Source organism: Schistocerca serialis, chromosome 6 (genome assembly GCF_023864345.2).
Source record: "Schistocerca serialis cubense isolate TAMUIC-IGC-003099 chromosome 6, iqSchSeri2.2, whole genome shotgun sequence".
Taxonomy (NCBI): domain Eukaryota; kingdom Metazoa; phylum Arthropoda; class Insecta; order Orthoptera; family Acrididae; genus Schistocerca; species Schistocerca serialis.
This window is the reverse complement of record NC_064643.1, coordinates 313029183-313049748: the sequence shown is the minus strand read 5'-3', so window position 1 is coordinate 313049748 and position 20566 is coordinate 313029183.

Below are 20566 nucleotides of genomic sequence, written 5' to 3'. Positions count from 1 at the left end.
CAAATATTTATTGTTTTTACAGCCTCTCTCTGGTGAACTGCCGCTGTAAGGGAGCTAAAATAAAAAAAACTCCACGGAAAACTTAATCCACCAGTCTAAAAATCTTAACTGGGGCGCTGTAATTCGCATCTGACTAGCATCAACAGAACTCCGCCCTCCTCGGTGCCGACAACCATCAAAGAGTTCTGACAGAAAATAATGGTTCCAGATTCAAGCAGCTGTTTGAAAATAAGTAACGATATTGCCATAATACTCACTCCGTAAAATAAACTTCTACATCTACATGTATACTCCGCTAGCCACCAAGCGGTGTGTGGTGGAGGACACAATTCACGCCAAAGTCATATCCCCCCTCCCCCCTCTGTTCCGCGGATCGCGCGAGGGAAAAACGATTGTCTGTACGCCTCAGTACGAGCTCTAATTTCCCTTATCTTTGAATGGTGATCATTGCCGCGATTTGAAAGTTGGAAGTAATAATACATGCTCTACATCCTCGGTGAAGATCGGATTTCGGAATTTAGTGAGCAGCCCCTTCCGTTTAGCGCGTCGTCTGTCTGCAAGTGTGTCCCACTTCAAACTTTCTGTGAGATTTGTAACGCTCTCGCGATGGCCAAATGTACCAATCACGAATCTCGCCGCTCTTCTTTGGCCCTTCTCAGTCTCTTGAATCAGACCCAACTGGTTAGAGTCCCATACAGACAAACAATAAGACTGGACGAACTAACGTATTGTAAGCTATTTCCTTTGTTGAAGGACTGCATCGCTTCAGGATTCTACCAATAAACCGCTATCTATAGTTTGCCATACCCGTTATTTATGTAATCTGATCATTTCATTTGAGATCATTGCGAATAGTCACACACAGATACTTGACGGATGTTACCGTTTCCTAATACTGGGCATTTATTTTGTACTCGTACATTAATGGGGATTTTCGCCTTGTTATACGCAGTAGGTTACACTTACTAATATTGAGGGATAACTGCCAGTCATTACACCACGCATTTATTTTCTCCAAATCCTCGTTGATTTGTTCATAACTTTCATGTGATACTACTTTCCTGTAGACTACAGCATCATCGGAAAACAGGTTAATGCCGCTGTCAGTACCATCAACCAGATCGTTCATGTAAATCGTAAACAGCAGCGGACCTATTTCGCCCTGGGGACGATTGATTACTGAACTACAATCTCAATGTATTGTGCAAATAATGATTCTGGAACTGCTCTTCCTAATAATAACTTCATAAAAGTTTTTAAAAAGTAATAGTAGATAATTGCAGTAGCTCTGGCGCAAATACATTGATAAGCCAAAACATTACGACCACTGCCATCCATGGCGTTGGTGGCGTTGCGGGCACGTGACGTGTAACAAAAGTTTGTAAGCGAAGCAGACACCGACAGGGGACCACCATAGCGAAAATATGGGCTGCCAATGGGGAAACCTGTTGAGATAAGAGACTTTGACAAAGGGAAGATTATAATTACGGTGAAGCTGGTCGAATGTTCAAGTGCTAATGTCGTCATCATCTACGGAAAGACGTATGAGGACAGTGAAAGTACCACTAGACGCTAAATGGTTGTACGTCCACGACTCTTCATACAACATGGAGGATTTGAATCAGAGGCTCAGACAGTTCTGCGACCGTATAGGTTGCATATTCCTCGATTTGCGCCATAGGGTGGTGAGGTTTCGGGTTCCGCTGAATAAGTCAGGAGTCCACTACGCGCGGAAGGTGGCTCAGCGGGCATCAGGGGCCACGTGGCAGTTTTTTACGTTAGAGGGTCTCGGTAAAATACAAAAAGGGGTTCAGTCTCAGAGGGTGCAGCTCGAATATAGGAAGAACATAGATACAGGAACCATCGGCATAACAGTTATAAATTTTCGCAGCTGCGTTGGGAACGTACCAGTGCTCCAAGCGCTAATAGAAAGAACTGATGGTCAAATATTTACAAGCACTGAAAGCTGGCTAAAGCCGGAGATAATTTCAGCCGCACTTATTGCGAAGTACCTAACGGTGTTCCGAAAGGATAGGCTAAACACAGTTGGCGGTGGCGTATTTGTTGCTTTTAGAAGTAGTTTATCTTGTAGCGAAACAGAAGCAGATAGCTCCTGTGAAAGAGTATGGGCAGAGGTCATTCTTGGCAACCAGAGTAAAATAATAATCAGATCCTTTTACCGACCTCCCAACTCAGCTGATACAATTGCTGACGTCCGCAACTCATGGTCGTGCGGTAGCGTTCTCGCTTCCCGCACCCGCGTTCCCGGGTTCGATTCCCGGCGGGGTCAGGGATTTTCTCTGCCTCGTGATGACTGGGTGTTGTGTGCTGTCCTTAGGTTAGTTAGGTTTAAGTAGTTCTAAGTTCTAGGGGACTGATGACCATAGATGTTAAGTCCCATAGTGCTCAGAACCATTTTGAACAATTGCTGACAGGTTCAAAGAAAAGTTTTGTTTCAAACATGTACCAGACTCACACAATAATAGTTGGTGGTGACGAGTAAAACAGCAACCGAAATTGTGCTAAACACATTCTCTGAAAATTATTTCGAGCGGTTAGTTCATGAGCCCACGCGAATAGTAAATGGTTGTGAAAACACATTTAACCTCTTAGCAACAAATAATCCTGCGCTAATAACGAGCATCGAAACGGATAGAGGGATTAGTGAACACACAGTTGTCGTAGCGATATTGAATATTGTAACCTTCAACTCATCCAAAAATAAACGAAAAATATACCTATCCAAAGAAGGAGATAAAAATTCACTTGACGCCTTCCTGACAGGCAATCACAACTCCTTGCAAATTAACAATGTAAGTATAGACCAAATGTGACCTGAATTTAAAAAAATAGTAGCTACAGCAACTGAGAGATTCATACCCAATAAATTAACAAACGACGGAGCTGATCCCCCTTGGTACACAAAACGGGTAAGAACACAATTATAGAAACAACGAAAAAAGCATGCCAAATCTAAACGAACGCAGAATCTCCAAACTGACTATCTTTCACTGAAGCTCGAAATTTAGCGCGGGAATCAATGCGAGATGCTTGAATAGTTTCCACCACGAAACTTTGCCTCGAAATCTTGCAGAAAATGCAAAAAGATTCTGGTCGTATGTAAAGTATACTAGCGGCAAAACACAGTCAATGCCTTCTCTGCGTGATAGCAATGGAAATACACTGAAGAGCCAGAGAAACTGGTACACCTGCCTAATATCGTGTAGGGTCCCCGCGAGTACGCAGAAGTGCCGCAACACAACGTGGTATGGACTCGACTAATGTCTGAAGTAGTGTTGGAGGGAACTGACACCATGAATCCTGCAGGGCTGCCCGTAAATCCGTAAGAGTACGAGGGGGTGGTGATCTCTTCTGTACATACGTTGCAAGGCATCCCACATATGCTCAATAATGTTCATGTCTCGGGTATTTGGTAGCCAGCGGAAGTGTTTAAACACAGAAGAGTGTAGAAGAGTGTTCCTGGAGCCACTCTGTAGCAATTCTGGACGTGTAGGGTATCGCATTGTCCTGCTCATAAATGGTTCAAATGGCTCTGAGCACTATGGGACTTAACATCTGAGGTCATCAGTCCCCTTGAACTTAGAACTACTTTAACCTAACTAAGGACATCACACACAACCATGCCCGAGGCAGGATTCGAACCTGCGACCGTAGTGGTCGCGCAGTTCCAGACCGAAGCGCCTAGAACCGCTCGGCCACAGCGGCCGGCATTGTCCTGCTGGAATTGCCAAAGTCCGTCGGAATGCACAATGTACATGAACGGATGTAGGTGATCAGAAAGAATGCTTATTTACGTGTCACCTGTCAGAGTCGTATTTAGACGGATCAGAGGTCCCATATCACTCCGACTGCACACTCCCCACAGCACAGAGCCTCCACCATCTTGAACAGTCTCCTGCTGACATGCAGGGTCTATGAATTGATGAGGTTGTCTCCATACCCGTGCACGTCCATCCGCTCAATACAATTTGAAACGAGACTCGTCCGACCAGGCAACATGTTTCCAGTCAACAGTCCGATGTCAGTGTTGCCGGGCCCAGGCAAGGCGTAAAGCTTTGTGTCGTGGTGTCATCAAGGGTATACGAGTGGGCCTTTGACTCCGAAAACCCATATCAATGATGTTTCGTTGAATGGGTCGCACGTTGACACTTGGCGATGAACCAGCATTAAAATCTGCAGCAATTTGCGGAATGGTTGCACTTCTGTCACGTTGAACGATTCTTTTCAGTCGTCTTTAGTCTCGTTCTAGTAGGATCATTTTCCGACCGCAGTGATGTCGGAGATCTGATGTTCTTCCGGATTCCTGATGTTCACGGTGTACTTGTGAAATGGTCGTGCGGGAAAGTCCCCACTTCATCGCTACCTCGGGGATGCTGTGTCCTATCGCTCGTGCGCCGCCTATAACACCTCGTTCAAACTCTCTTAAATCTTGATAACCTGCCATTGTAGAGGCAGTAACAGATCTAGCATCTGCGCCAGACACTTGGCTGATATAGATGTTGCCGACCGCAGCGCCATATTCTGTCTATTTACATATCAATGTATTTGAATACGCACGCCTATACCAGTTTCTTTGGCGCTTCAGAATATAATACGTAGGAAAGTGATATTGTCACGTTTTCACGACTAAACCACTGAGGCGTTTCGCTGAAACTTGGTGTTGGAAGTAACTTGAATCCTGAGGAAGATCATAGACTACTTTAGAAAGTAAAAAATCAAAAGTGGTCACGTAAAAGTGTGAAATACGTAATGGAACACATTTTTTATAGAAGTGAAGATAAACACCATGTCAGAAAATTATTAAATTTGTTGCATAGTATATGGCTACTTCAATAGCACGATTCACTGATACGCACACCTACCCACAGCAGTCCGCATGCACCGATTGGGGCAGCAACGCTGTATGCGCGCCGCGTCGTCGAACTTTGGGGTAGTTGGAGAGAGCTGGAGGGAGGAGGGAGGCGCCTATCCACCGTGATACGCTTACCCTAACAGGCAGACATGTGAGAACAGCTGAACTTACTGCACTTACAATAGCTTACTTACATTGTACACTCTTTGTGCGACAATCACAACTGTTACTAAAATTTTTCACAATGAACAGATCCGCTCCAGTTGTACTTGACAAATCCGTTACTTGGATAAAATTATACACACGACCCAGGTTTCAGGATGTAAATAAATCTCATCTTCAGGCGCTGCAAAAAGACAATGGAAACGCTGGACGGTGTGGCCGAGCGGTTCTAGGTGCTTCAGTCTGGAGCTGCGCGACCGCTACGGTTGCAGGTTCGAATCCTGCCTCGGGCATGTACGAGTATGTGTGTGATGTCCTTAGGTTAGTTAGGTTTAAGTAGTTCTAAGTTCTAGGGGACTGATGACCTCAGATGTTAAATACTCATTGATTGCGTACGAGAAAGCCGTACCAGTCATGTAAAATATCCGGTAAATTTATCAAGTAGAATGCGAGATCCCATGCGGGTAAGGTGTGGGAAGGTTCTCTGAATCAACCAGTATCACACAGGGTAAACAGGACTTAACCGAAAAAACATGAATGTAACGGAAAATAAACACACACTGCCAGCCTAATGTAACCTATAAACCATCTGCGAACGGCTAGGAATGTGCCATGGGTTTAATAAATCAAAATGAATGCATAAAAGCTGCAGAAAGCTTAATTAAGGGCCTCTAAAGTAGCTTTTCATATGTGCGTCCAGCCTACTGCGTATTGTGGAGGTCTGTTGACCGGTCTGGTCAACAGACTGCCGCTCGAACCGCAGTAAGATTCCTGTGTACACATACACTGTACGTCAGGGAGTGGTCGCTACCGGAACTAATACCGATGGCCGGAGAGGCCACCGAAGAAATCATAGCTAACAACACGGCTACACCTCCCCATTATTAGCGGGTGCCGTTTGGAAGGAAACTTGGGGGTGCGAGCGCGTTGTTAGCTCTGATTTCCCCCCTCCCGCCAACAACTTCTGAGACAAGACGTCACACACGTCCTGCCAATGGCCTTGTCAAAGACGGCAGATGAGCGAACAGAGATTCACGACAGCCTCTTCCCATTAGGGTGGAAACTGCACCTAAAAGGCAGAAGAATCAGCGATCATAAACGGCATGGGCATGTAGACGGCAGTGGAATCCACTGTGTTAAAGATACACTATGTGCACCCACTGGGCATGTTTCCTGTAATCGCCTTGATGATCTCTCCCCACTGGCAAAAGATTCCTGGTTGGTCTCGGATTCTCAGCCAAAGGGGAGGTGGCCATGGAAAAAAGATGGAATAACCAACGAAATGATAACGTTCAGCGAGTCGGAGCGTGGAATGTCGGACGTTTGGGCGTGGCAGGGAAGCTAAAACATCTGAAAAGGGAAATGCAAACGCTCAATCTCGATCTAATGGGGATCAGTGAAATTAAATGTCAACAGCAGCAGAAAATGGTATAACAGGAGTAGGATTGGTTAGCGCAGAGAGTGAGTTACAGTGAACAGTTCAGTGATAGAGTTTTATTATCAGATTCGACAACAAACCAACACTGACAACAATAGTTTAGATATAAATGATGACGTTGCTAGTAAAAGATGAAGAGATACAGAAACTATGTGAGGATATTGAACGGGTAATTCAGTATGTAAAGGGAGATGAAAATCTATTAGCCATGAGGGCTTGGAACACGTTTGTAAGGGAAGGCGTAGAAGAAATTATTACGGGAAGATAGGAGCTTGGTAGCGAGAATGAGAGAGGAGAAAGAGAAAGTTCTGCAAAAAATTTCAGCTGGTAGTGGCTAATAAACTATTAATAAATCACAAGAGAAGACTATTTAGTTGGAAAATTTTCTTCTTGTGAGTACCACAGTCCTCTTGACAAGTATTCAATTTTTTAATATATATTTTGCACGACTGACGGTTTTTAAGCGCAGTAGTGTTGATGTATAATTATTCTGCTGTTAAATGGGGGCATAGTCGACCAAAAAGCGAGCATGTAATGTGCAAGCGTCAGAATTAAAACCAGAAAGCTTCCTGCGTGGAGTAATAGTCATCTTCATAGCTAACGCCACATTATACCACACTATATGTCCTCGCTTTCGTTGTTGGACACGAACTGTCATTTTGGAAAAGACCCAGAGACACAGGAAGATTCCAGCAGGATTAGATCGTGGTCAGACAGAGATTCCGAAATCAGACATGGGATTGCAACGCGTACCCAGGTGCAGATATAGAGTCAGATCACAATTTAATAATAACGAAGAGTAAGTTAGAATTTAAGAGAATCGTACGGAAAAATCAGTGTGGAAGAAAGTGGCATACTAAAACAGGGAAAAATAATGATACGGACTTGGATTTTGCTAAAGATGTGGCTACTGTGACAAACAGTACCGCAGTAGGCAGTTAAGTAACAGAGGTGTGCACATCTCTAAAAACAGCAATCACATATGTTGGAAAGACTTGACATCAAGTAAGGCGGAAGGCTAGATAACATTTCATCAGAATTTCTAAAGTCATTGGAGGAAGTGGCAACCAAACAACTTCTCAATTTACACCGAGATCAAATGGAAGAAAGAGGAAAGTAATCAAGATTTGCAGTAATGAGGTTAGCGATAAACTTAACATAGTAATTGGGGACCACGAAGTAGAAGAACTTAAGAAATTCTACTACTTTCGTTGCAAGGCTCTCCATGAGGAGCGAAGCAAGGAGGGCATAAAAAGAAGTTTAGTACAAGAGAAGAGTACATTCCTGGCCAAGAGAAGTCTCCTGTATATAACATCGGCCTTAATCTAAGAAAGAATTTTCTAAAAATGTGTGTTTGAATCATAGTATTGTCTGGTAGTGAATCGCAGTGTGTAGGTAAACCGGAACAGAAGAAAATCGAAGAGTTTGAGATGTGGTGCTACAGAAAAACGTTGAAAATCTGGTGGTGTTATAAAGTAGGGAATTAGATAGTGCTCTGGAGAATCGACGAGGAAACGAACATACAGAAAACACAAGTAGAAGGAAAAGGATGCTAGGCATTTGTTAAGGCGTCGGTGAATAACCTCCATTGTGTTAGAGGGAGTTGTAGAGGGTAAAAAATGTAGAACAAGGCAGAGACTGGAAAATATCCAACAAGTAATTAAGGACTAAGGACGTAGCGTGTAAGAGCTACTCTGAGATGAGATCGGAAAAAATGAATTTCCGAATGTAGTGTAATACAACTTCCCTCCCCTCTCCCTCACCCCCCCCCCCCCCCCCCCCCGGAAGAAAACTGGTAATAATCACCATTGAAGGTTTTGAGCTTTCCGAGTACCAGTTGCAAAACATTTTCAGCTTATTAAAGTAGTCACTATTCGGTGAGTGCCTAGCAGACAAGTCTAGTAATTGAAATGTCTCTGGTTCGATTAATGTTACAAACGACATTTCTTACTTGTGTGTAAAATCTATGTTTATTATCAAATGTAAATTTTAACTAACAGTTATTGCATGATAATGTTTTACTAAAGAAGAAATTTTTATATTTAATCACTGGTGTTATAAAGTAAACTAAAATTTGATAAATGCAAACGCCTTATTGTTAAGTGAAAACTATTTGAATCAACAATACTGCTGAACTTCTAGAATTAAAAAGGATTTTTTTCTATTTCGTGTTTCGTATTTTTGTATCAAATTTTATGTATAGTGAATGCGCAAATTTCCATGAGAATAGCAATAAAAAAAAGTATCTGTTTTTATTAAAAGATATGATCCAGTATTTTTCATTTATTGTGTCTCTTCGGCTTTGTTTCCATAGTTTTTCTCGAAGGTAGAGACTTTACTGTGAAAAACGTAGAAAAAAAATACTATTCAAAGCGCTGGCTTCACGGGTCACTACTTTGTGGCATCTTTCCACCAGCATACGAAATCCGCGGCGGTATTTTGAGGAGATCCATGACTCGATCCAATTTTCCACTTGTTGCATCACCGGAAGAGCTGGTCAATCAGTCTGAATGCCCTTGATCGATAAAGGTGGTTACCAGAGTGAGAAATATCTGGACAATACGGCGGGTGGGACAGAACTTCCCGTTTCAACGTCTCCAAGTACATTTCAACGCGTTTTGCAACATGGGATCGAGTATTGTCGCGCCACAAAATCACCTTTTCATATCTATCGCCGTATTGTGGCCTTTGTTTTTCAGTGTTGTCTCGAACGCATCAATTGCTTTCGATAACAGTCTCCTGTGATTGTTTCTGTAGGTTTCAGTAGCTTCAATAACCTTGTCTCTTCCACTGCCTTGCCGGTCTTCGACGTCAGAACCACCATTCTTGGTGTCTTCCGCGGCCTTGCCGGACCTTGACGACACAATAATCGATCTTTAAACGTTGAAAGCATTGTCTGTACGTTGTTTCACCAATAGGTGCCGTACCATAGGTCGTACGCAGCATTTCACGAGCCTCAGTCGTACATTTCTCCACGATAAAGCAGAAAATTGAAACTTCCCGCAAATGACGAATATTGAGCTCCTCAGTTGTATGCAGTCGAGAACAGCTTGATGATGCAATCAAAAATCGGCTAACATTTTCATGGCGTTACGTATGCAAATGCATATGCTTATTGTATGACACTTAGACCTTCCACGTGTGCCACCACTTGCCGATACTGCCATCTATTGCAAAACGGCGGAAGGAAAGAAGTAGACCTAATATTAACATTTACTTCAGTTAATAAATACATAGTTTAAATGAAAGTTAAAGAAGTTGCTGCTAGATTCGATCGAGTAACTTAAAATTACAACCATTATTCACAAATTAGTTTTCAGACTGTTAGCTGCCAGCAACTAAATAATTGTGTCGGAAATGTTTTAACTCTTGTTATGTGCGAGCAGTGATTTTCAAGTCGTTGAGTATGGGAAAATCGAAGAGTGGAAAGCAGTCCTTTATGTCGCTTTGTCAGAAGACAGCGCTGGCCTGTGAAGCAAGAGACAGAGCGCGGGAAGGGACACAGCAGTGACCCATGTCGACACAAAGAGGCTGCCGTTAGGGGGCCGCAGGCGGGGCTCGGCGACCCACTGGCTGCAGGGAGAGCCCCTCGTGAAAGGACTCGGAGGGTGCTGCCCCTAGGTCCCCACAGCGAAGAAGAGGATTCGTGGAAACACCGTAAAACCGAGGTCGCCGTATTAAAGCGGATAATGCACTGCTGTCCACTACACTTGCTTTGCTGTGCCCAAAAGAAACGCTGCCAGTGGTGCAGGCTCTCAGATATGGTAACAGGAAGTGCGTGAGGAAAAAACAATGATGTAACTGTTTCGATTTGCAGAAGGATGTATAAGTACTTGGTGAAAGATCCTCAGGATATCGTAAAATTAAAAGTTATTAACAAACAAAAAATTGAAACTCCAGTCGATCATAAGCATTGGCAAAAACGTTAATTATGAATGCGCAGTAATGAACAGACAAATGAAAAAACATTCATTCCATTTTTTGTACATGAGTTTTTTTTTTTTTTTTTTTTTTTTTTAGCACTCTCTTGTATGTACAAGTCCTATTAAGTAGTGCCGCGCGGAGGATGACGGACTATGAGTATTTTGTGTCGCACAAATTTATAATAAGAAAGAAATTTGCTACCAGTATTAAGTATTTCTTATTTTAAGTGAAGTTAAACCAAGTAAGGAGGATTTTCTTAACTAAATCGCCGGTGTACTTTGAGTCCGCCACCTGTAGCTACAATTGAAGAAGTGAGACACGAATTCCGATGGCCTACAGAATTTTCTGATAACGCAGTCGTGTTATATCAGTTTAAAAAGTGTTTTCATGTGAATACTTAATAATATTTATTTATATTTTTTATTATTACAACACAACTGTCGACCTGTGTGCCAGGACCTCAGGGCACCGGTTGTGAGTAGGGTTTGTTAATTATTGTTATAGTAAGAAATTCCTATGACATCGTTATTGGTCATAAAACTACTTGTCTGTATTTTCTGTTTGCATGAATCACGACAGGGAGCAAGTAAAGCAAAAAGGCAAAATTGAGGAGAAAATTTTTGAAAGGAATAAGAATTGGATCCAGGACAAGTAAAATTTTCCATAGTAACCTTCTTTTGATCGACGCAGCGAAGGTAGCACGCCTACGCAACTTGCTCGCATGGTTACGCTTTGTAGCGCCTCTTTTGATGTAGATAGGAACCTTTTACTCATTATTCCCTTGTTTGAATTTTATTTGCGAGAAATTTACAGGAATTTTTTAGTGTGATACATACTGGCAGAAAAACATTAAGAATCGCTGTACAATAGTTTGCACTTCATAACAGACGTAAAACAGGCTTTGACATTACGGAAATTACATTTATCAAGTGTAATAATTAGCGTATGAAATTTTAACATTTTTGTGAAAATTTTATTTTTTGCATATTCATATAACAAGGCCGAAAAATATATGCCCATTGTTGATATCGAAAACGCAATCAGCCAAGATAGCGTAGAATTGCATGATCGAACAACTGAAGTTCAGCCGCCATGCATGCCTACTGCAGAAAGTTTAAGTAGATCAGAGATGAATGTCGTAGATGTGACAAATGATAGTGACGCTCCACAGCAGAATAGCCTCGACGAGACAATGTTTACAACTGACGAGACAATGTCACGCTTCTCCCAGAGCGACATACCACTCATGAGTGAAATATTGGAGAGCGATTCCAATATTAATTTTGGCAACACGTTACAAACCCACTTGTTCACAACACAAATATTAGCTTAGAAAGTACAGCTGACAGAAATCATAGTAGTACAACTGAAGCACAACTATGGCAGTTATTGTCTAACTTAAACGAGAAATTTGATGATATAAAACAATATGAACACCAAATTCAGTGATATGAAAAAGATACGAATACCAAAGTTGATAATTTGACACAGAATCTGAACACCGTTATACAAGATATGTACACGGCAAAGCAGCAACAAAACATTGTTACACAAGATCTAAATACAGTGAAGCAAGAACAAAAACAAGCCACACAAAACTCGTTGGTTTTGACAGTAAAAAAGGCAATCACTGTCGTTAACAAACTAAACAGAGACTATGAAGGTGTACCTCTAACCGCAGAAGAGCTTACTTTAAGGGTAGCAACATTAGAAGTTGACTTAGCATGTGCTAAGAAGGAGAGAGAGAATATCAATGAAAATCTGAGTGATGTTATTAGTCAAGCTGAGGCAGGTACTACCATTACTACCATTGCATAGAGGTTAGTAACCGATTGCAAGTTATACACCGATTGCAAGAAAAGGCTAGTCAGAAAAAAGAAAATGAAATAGTGAACAAGGTAAACCTTAATCTACGAGCCGCGGAAAATAGAATCCGCAATCTTTTAGACGAAAATGTTCCGGATCTCGAAATATGCATGTAAATAACGTACAGCCTACAGTGAACAAACCACAACCTGTTGGTATTTATACACAAATTGTCACGAGTCCCACAGTAGGTACCAGCGACAGTTGTAGAGAGCAAAATGTAAACATATCCACACTCCAATACCTAAGCATTTACGAACTGCAATTACAGGTAACTACAATAACCACATAAATACGACCGAAAATGCCATGTGTCTATTAACTATTTTTGCAGACGAAGGTTTGCTGAGACATCGACAGTTTCCTACATTCTCCACCGAAGGTAAAAGAATGAATCCCGTAGTATTTAACAGTACTATTCGTCGTGTATTTCGACGCAACTGGACGGAAGCACAGAAAATCAGATTTGTCGTGTGGTATACCCAAGGTGACGTTCTTTTATGGGCAACTGAAGTGGCCGAACTTTGCAGCACTTATATCCAATTTTAACGAGCTTTCCTCGACAAATGCTAGTCTGAGGCGGTGGAAGAAAGACGCAGACGCCAAGTTTTCAACCCCGCACCATTAAATGGCAAATACGGTAGCCTACGTAGATTCTTTGAAAAATACCTGAACAAGACACGCTCCTGGACGAACCCAATATCACAGGTAGACGTGCTAAAAATTTTGAAAAGTCGTTTACCACCGCACATCACAGAAAAAATAGTCACAACGACCGAGGCACGACACTGAATATTTTCTGTCAGTGCTCGATTCTATCAACTTAATCTATGAGGAAAGACCTGCACCCAATATAGCAACAGAAAATCAGGCACAACAACAACATAGTTATGTAAACCAGTCAGTAAAACGTGACCTAAACACACAGCAAGGCTGGTACACACAACAGCGAAGTTACATACCCAGAGGTAACGAGTACGGTAACGGGAACGGAAAAAACAAACGATTTAAAAGAAATTTTCAAAACAACAGGGTTAATTTAAACGCACGAGAGTATTACAGTTCACCATCACAAGGCCCTATGCCGTACATGAATAGAAACAGTCAGCCGCAACAGTGACCGACGCGTGGCAACAATGCCAAGCCTTACGCTGTACCGAAGTCGGCCTTTGGGCAACAAAATAACTGCACAGCACCTAACGACGCAAACTGGCGAAGTGCACACACAGTGCAACCAACTGAAATTACTCCAAATAATGAATTAAGTCACACTACGCCGTCGGAAAACACCAAGCGGTCGTAGTTAAGCACCAGGCTGTTGACCTCTCAGGGAGTGGGGGCAATGCAAAACTACAAACATGTTTCATAAGATTTGTCAAACAAGGTGACATCAAGGATTATTAGTATCGGCAAGAGATATATATAGTAGATAAAGTCCAGGAAGAAGAAACGCAAACAATCATTAAAAGTGAAAATGTTCAATATTGACACACAGTTAATTTTAGATACAGGTTCAACCACCAACCTAATGTCAAATTCTTCTTTTTTTTTTTTTTTGGGAATTGAAGAAGAGAGGCAAATTCTCAACATTTCCTGTACAAAATTACAAGGTGCAAACTGCTACAGGGAGTAAGACTAAATTGGTTAAGCATCAGGTATTTATTCCATTACAAATTGAACATTTTACAGTGAAGTCCAACTTCCTTATAACTGACCAACTTATAGTTAATTGTCTTATTGTCATGGAAACGTTTAAAACAAACAAAACATAGATTGACATAGGTAATGGTAAATGTCACATTTATGTAAAGGATCAGATTTTTTCTATCGATTTAGTCAAAACATCTGATGAAAGTAATAAAAACAAACCAGAGTCAAAAGCAATAGTAGAATATTCCTTTCCAGCTGTATATTTCACAGACAGATCTGATACTGAACACGAAGAAAACACTGAGGTTGGTTACGAAATGATAAAGCAGAAACTAAGTGAATCACAGGTACTAAATTATATGCAACGACAAGAGCTTTGTAACTTTTTATTGAAGTGTGTAAATGTTTTTAATAAGTAGGATTATCCGACTGGTTGTAGGAAATAGACGAATCACAAAGCTTGAAGTCCAGGCATACATTACAGAAGTTGTGTCACCACGAACCATCGGGAACAGATTACTGGAAGGTGGTTTGGGATCCCCAGTTGCGATGTATCGTTTGCCACTGACCATATCACTCACAACCAAGACTTGCATAGTGCACAGCCAGAGTCAACTGCGACTTCGAGCTCTTTCTGTGGTGTTCGACGATGAGTCTCGCTTTCGTTTTTGGTGTTGATGATGTTTGGTTTGTGGGGCTCTCAACTGCGCGGTCATGTATACACAGTCCAATCTAGCCACTCTCATGAATGATGATGGAATGTTGAGGACAACGCAAACATCCAGCACCAGGCAAAGAAAATCCCCAACCCGGCCGGGAATCGAACCCGGGACCCCGTGATCCAGAGGAAGCAACGCTAGCCGCTAGACCACAAGCTGCGAACTTCTTCTTTGGTCTTAGGATTGATACCAACGTCTCGTTAGACGATCTGGTGAAAGAACGAAGACCAACGAGTCTCGAGAACTATACGTCTTCAGAGCCTGGATTCACTGTGTGGGGAGCCAGGAGAAATGACAACATGTCTCATTTGGTAATTGCTGAAGGAAGGCTGAATGCTCTCCCTTGAGTGGCAGGAATAGCAACGCATTTTGTCGTACCTTTCATGACAGAAATGGCGAATCCATGAAATCACACTGCAAACAAATTGAGGAATGAATGGAGCCCTGATTGGTTTGCCCCCTCCTCTGATTTAGCACCCACAGAGCATCTCTAGAACGCGAAGGGAAGACATCTACTTACTTTCTGGCGCCCAGACAGCAAACTTCATGAGCTGACAAAATAGCCGTTTGAGGCTTGCCAAGGAATTCCACAAGAAGGCTTTTGAAGACTGTTTGCTTGCATGGCACTACGAATAGAAGAATGCATTCGTGCCCCGTGGAGCACAGTTCCGAATGTGGTCAAGTGCCGTGAATAGTCCAGTACGATGACCTTTTTCACCTGAGAATACATACTGTAGGTCGCCAGTTTGTAAGTCCTGAAATAAGTGATGTTTTAAAATGAGGGGCCAGCGATGATATATTGTAAGTGATAGTGACTGTGGTTCATGTAAGAAAAGAAGACATTTGAGTTACCGGAACTAGTGCGTATCGTTATGGGATAAACATAGACACAGTAAAATGTTACGCATTGTTCATGTCTTGAGTGTGGGTCCAGGTCATGAATTATGACGTAAATTGCAAACTAGTGACATGCCTTCTCCCATAATAAGCTATTAAACGATGCGAGTTCGTGTCACCAATTAGAACTGAAACGATCCGTTAATTAAATAAATGCAATATTCGTACACACACATTCTCATTATTTCAGAAGAAACCTATCGTTTGTTAAGTAGCAATACGAATTGTTATCAATACTAGGCATAGCTCGATGCAGGGCTGTGAGGTCGTTCGATAATCTATCCGATGTGTCCTAATCAAGTAGTCTGATGCCGATTTGGCCACCGTATGATCAGAAAATCCGATGGAAGGCCTGCAGCCACAAAACAGCCAGATGATTACGGTTCAAGAGGCACCCGGCATGTCCGCAGGCAACCATCTGAGTGCCAGATTATGTACCGCGACCCATCACTCCCAAAACCTTCTGCCGTTTCACTGACTATGCCGTCTGTACGCCTCTAATCAATACTGCACATACATTAATGCGATAATTAGTGTCTTGGTTGTTTTCTTTTTTTACCATTACTCGTGTTGTTTTCTTTTTTTACCATTACTCTCCCTTCTCCTGTGATTCAGCCTGCCACGATTTCCTCACTTCTTCATCTAAGGGTTTGAAATCCAACGCCCACAATATCTCTTTATCGTCCCCAACAATTTTCCCACTCTATTGCTCCCTCTAGAAGCAACGAAAATATTTCCTGACAACACTTTTTCTACCATACTGTCCCTATTTCTAGTCTGCGTTTTCCGTATATTCATATCCTCGATGGTTCTACAAACCTCCTAATTTCTTATCTTACTAATCCGCTTAATTTTAAACGTCCTTCATTAGCACCACATCTCAAACGCTTCGGCTCTCTCCTTTTGCAGTTTTTTCATAGCCCATGGTTCACTCCATACCGTACTGTCCTTCAGACATACATGCGTATTCTCAGAAACTTCTTTCTAAAGTGATTATCTATGTTTGATACTAGTAGATTTCCTTGAATGTGCTTTTCAAGTTCTGTTTGCTTCGTCCGTCGTGTGTTATTTTGCTTGCAAGGTTGTGGAACACCTTCATTTTGCCTATTTCGTTGCCTCCAGTTGCGACGTTAACTAGACCAGTAATCTCTGTGTCTCTTGAAAGCTTTCGTCTGATTCTGGTTTTCTTGCATCCATATAGTTTGTTCCGCAGTCTCAGCCTATTAGCTTCATTCAACACGTTCCGTAATTCTTTCTCACCAGAGAACAACAATGTCGTCATTGAAGCTTATTGATACCCTTTCACACAAAATTTTAATCCCATTTCTGAACCTTACATTCCGTACAATACTGTTTCGGTATACGATTTAAACAGTAGAGAAGAAAGACTGTGTCCAATCCGAGCGCTTTTCTCTTCGAGTCTCATTCTTGTTGTTCCTGTTGTGTCTACTCTTCATTTCCAGAAGTAGGAGAAGTGCCACCTATGTCATTGCTGCTGGGGCTCTACTACCAACTTCACATCACGCACGTGTTCTAAAATATACTAGGTAAATGGTCACAGTACAAAGTTCCAAAACCACATTGTTATTAAAGAACAAAAATACTCAACTTACAGATCAGTGTACAAAGCAAGTTCGTAAGAGTCCTGTCTGCAGCTATAGGGTTACAATTATTGAACTATATGAAATATAATCGTCATAACTTCTGTACGGTTTGTGTTAGGACGTTCAAACTGCACGGCTGGCCGCGTGGCATGATAGGAATTAGTATGCTCTGTACGGTTTGGTTTAGCAACGAAGCTCAGATTTGGATGGGTTCGTCAATCAGTAAAATTGGTGCTTTTGGGAGACTGAAAATCCGCATTTCGCGATCGAGAAGTCACTTCACCCTCAACGGGTGACTGTGTTGTGTGCAATGTCCATTCACGGAATAATGGGTGCGATATTCCTTGGTGGCACGGTGACTACCAAACGGTACGTGAAAGTTTTGGAAGATGATTTCACCCCCATTATCCAAAGTGACCTGATTTCGACAAGATGTGGTCCATGCAAGACGGAGCTCGACCCCATCGAAGCAGGAGAGTGTTGTCCTGTAGGAGCACTCTACGCTCCGCATTCTAGCTCTGGGGTACCTAGAGGTCACTGGCAAAGGGCTCAACTTGGCCGCCATATTCTCCGGATCTGAACACATGTGACTCCTTTTTGTGGGGCTATATTAATGGCAAGGAGTACAGCAATAACCCCAAAACCATTGCTGAACTGAAACCAGCCATTCAGAAGGTCATCGACAGCATTGATGTTCCGACACTTTAGCGGGTCATGCAGAATTTCGCTACTCGTCTGCGCCACATCATCGCCAATGATGGCAGGCATATCGAACATGTCATAATCTGAATCCGAATATCTGCAGTGTCTTGTACATGTTGAATGAAGTGTGTGCACGCCGTATTTTGTAACTAATTTACGTTTTTTTCATATAGTTCAATAATTGTCATCCTGTATGTTCAATTACACAATGAAATCTCTATGCTTTTGTACACACTCTCGAGAAATGCTTATTCCTCTTCGGTCCCAGTGCACAGTGTGGCTGGAATTATAGCACCTATTGCTGCTTGTACACTGAAGGACTCTCACGGCTGGATAGCTCTCCGCTGGATAATACACACTATCCCTGCTGGTTAGCCACGGAACGCAAACAATAGTACGGCATTGTCCCATTGGTACGGAATGAATCTACAAGTCCACACTGCTAGCAACTCAGCAACTGCTAGAGTGGAGCGACACGATACCTCCATACAAACGGTTGCACGTGATGAGTAACATGCCACGTAGTCCCTGGCCTCTGCCGAGGGCCGCTGGAATAGTAGCCTACCAGCTTCACCTGGCATATATGCAGTCCCGGTCACCTCCCCTAGTTGACGGGTAGTCTACTTCACAAGATTGCGACCCGGAGTCAAAACAGTTCCCTCTTGGTTATAGTGCACATCGGACATTACCCATCTTTCTCTACAGGATATACCTGTTTTCCTGATAATTTCACATTGTCGGATATCTTTTCTTGATTAACGAATCATAAGCGTCCCGACGAGTCTGAAGTTGTGCTTCCGTTATCATGCTTAACATAAACTGTTCTGTAATGAGTATACTTTTCCTAAATCCAAGCTTCGTCACGTCAGTTATGTTTTTATAGTTTTATGTATTATTTCGGTAAGCAACTTGGACAAATGAGCTGTTAAGTTTGTGACAGTTCTAGAATATTTCTTCCATTGCTGCCTTTGATCATGTGTGAATGACATCCCTCCGAAACTCCGATGGTATTTTCATAAATCGATGGTCTGCAAATCAGTGTGAAGTGCATGGCAGAGGATACTTTCCATTGTACCACGTATTAGGAGTTCCTCCTCTCCCAAAGGCATAAAGATGATGGAAGAACGACTGTTTAAATATCTATGTGAATCTTGACATGGCGAGCTTTACAGGAGATGTCCGTCAGGAGTTTGTAGAATATTCCCTTGTAAATTTCTGGCTTAGAACATGTTCTTGAAATTCTTGTAAGTGGACGCTCTAAGGATAGTTTGCGTCTGTCTTCCAGAGTCTGATGGTGCATGCCCTTTAGTATTTGTATAACTCTCACCCGTGAGTTAACGTGAGTCAGACAAACCTGTGACCATTCGAGTAGTCCTCTGCATAAGTTAAATATCCCCTGCTGCTCCAAATCTGAAGTGTCTCCCACGTTCTTAAGTGATATTCTAGGATGAATGTGGCTAGTTTTATAAGCAATCTCCTTTGTAGTCTGACTCTCTTTTCCTAATATCGTGCCACTGAATCGAAGTGAGCCATCTGCTTTACATTCGATTGAGCCACGTGATCGTTTGATTTCACCTTTCTTAAATTTGGCACACCTCGATATTTGTATGGGTTTACTGATTCCATTTGGGGCTCATTAATGTTGCAGTCATAGTATATTACGTTTCTACATTTTGTGAGGGGTAAAATTTCACACTTATGAACATTTAGGTAAGTTACCGAACTTTGCACGACCTGAAGTTCTATCAAGATTTGCCTGAATATCAGTGCAGCTTTTTTCAGATAATACTTCATTACAGACGACTGATTTACCTGTTCCATAGTTATAGGGGTACCATGTGAAAAAAATCCTAATTGGGTTCCACTTGACCGACTTTGTTGCAGTCCATGTTGGCAGCCAGACATGACCCTTTTATCAATGCTTTGCAAACTTTTAAATTACTTGTACCATAAAACTTTCTATGTTGACGTGTATTGTTCGTAGTTATATTTCTTCCGGTATTTCGTTATTTTCTCAAATTAATGTTTTCTTCTCTTTATTCTAGAATCCTCTATTGACAGCAGTCATAACGCGGGCTGTCATTCTAAGCGTACTCTGGCTTTCTTTTGAAACAGAAACATCATTAATGACCTTGTACACATGATGTTAACAAACACCTCCCACCTCTTCATTCTCCGCGAATTTCAGTCCAGTATTTTATCATCTATTGAAAACAACCAATCAGTACTCATCCCACCCATTTCCCTGTACCTCCCACTTGGCAACGAAAAAAGCTCGACATTTGTACCCAACTTGGTGCAAGTCACAATGGATCCTCAATTTAAGTATTCCCGCCTCTACTTGTCTATATTATTTATCCCAAACGCGAAAGCAACAGCGTGTTTATGTCAAGTATCACGTCTAAAATGTCTGTCAAAAATAAGTTAAGAGATTGACAATACTGGTGTAACTTACAGTATTTCAACATCTGATATGTGCGTCAAAATAAACGTGACGCTACTAATCTTATAAGTTAAGTTCCAAATGGTAATGATCAAACTTCTATCATTGTACCCTGCATGGTGCGAGGCACAATGGAGTTCCTAAATTAAATGTTTCTGCATCTAACTTCTTTTCATTGTTGTTCTATAGACGTGCAGTACACATATTAGCTAAAATATTTTGTCAGCTACTGAAAAAGTGCGATTATTGTGTAATTTGAAGCTTTAGGTGCATTTGGCACATAGATAG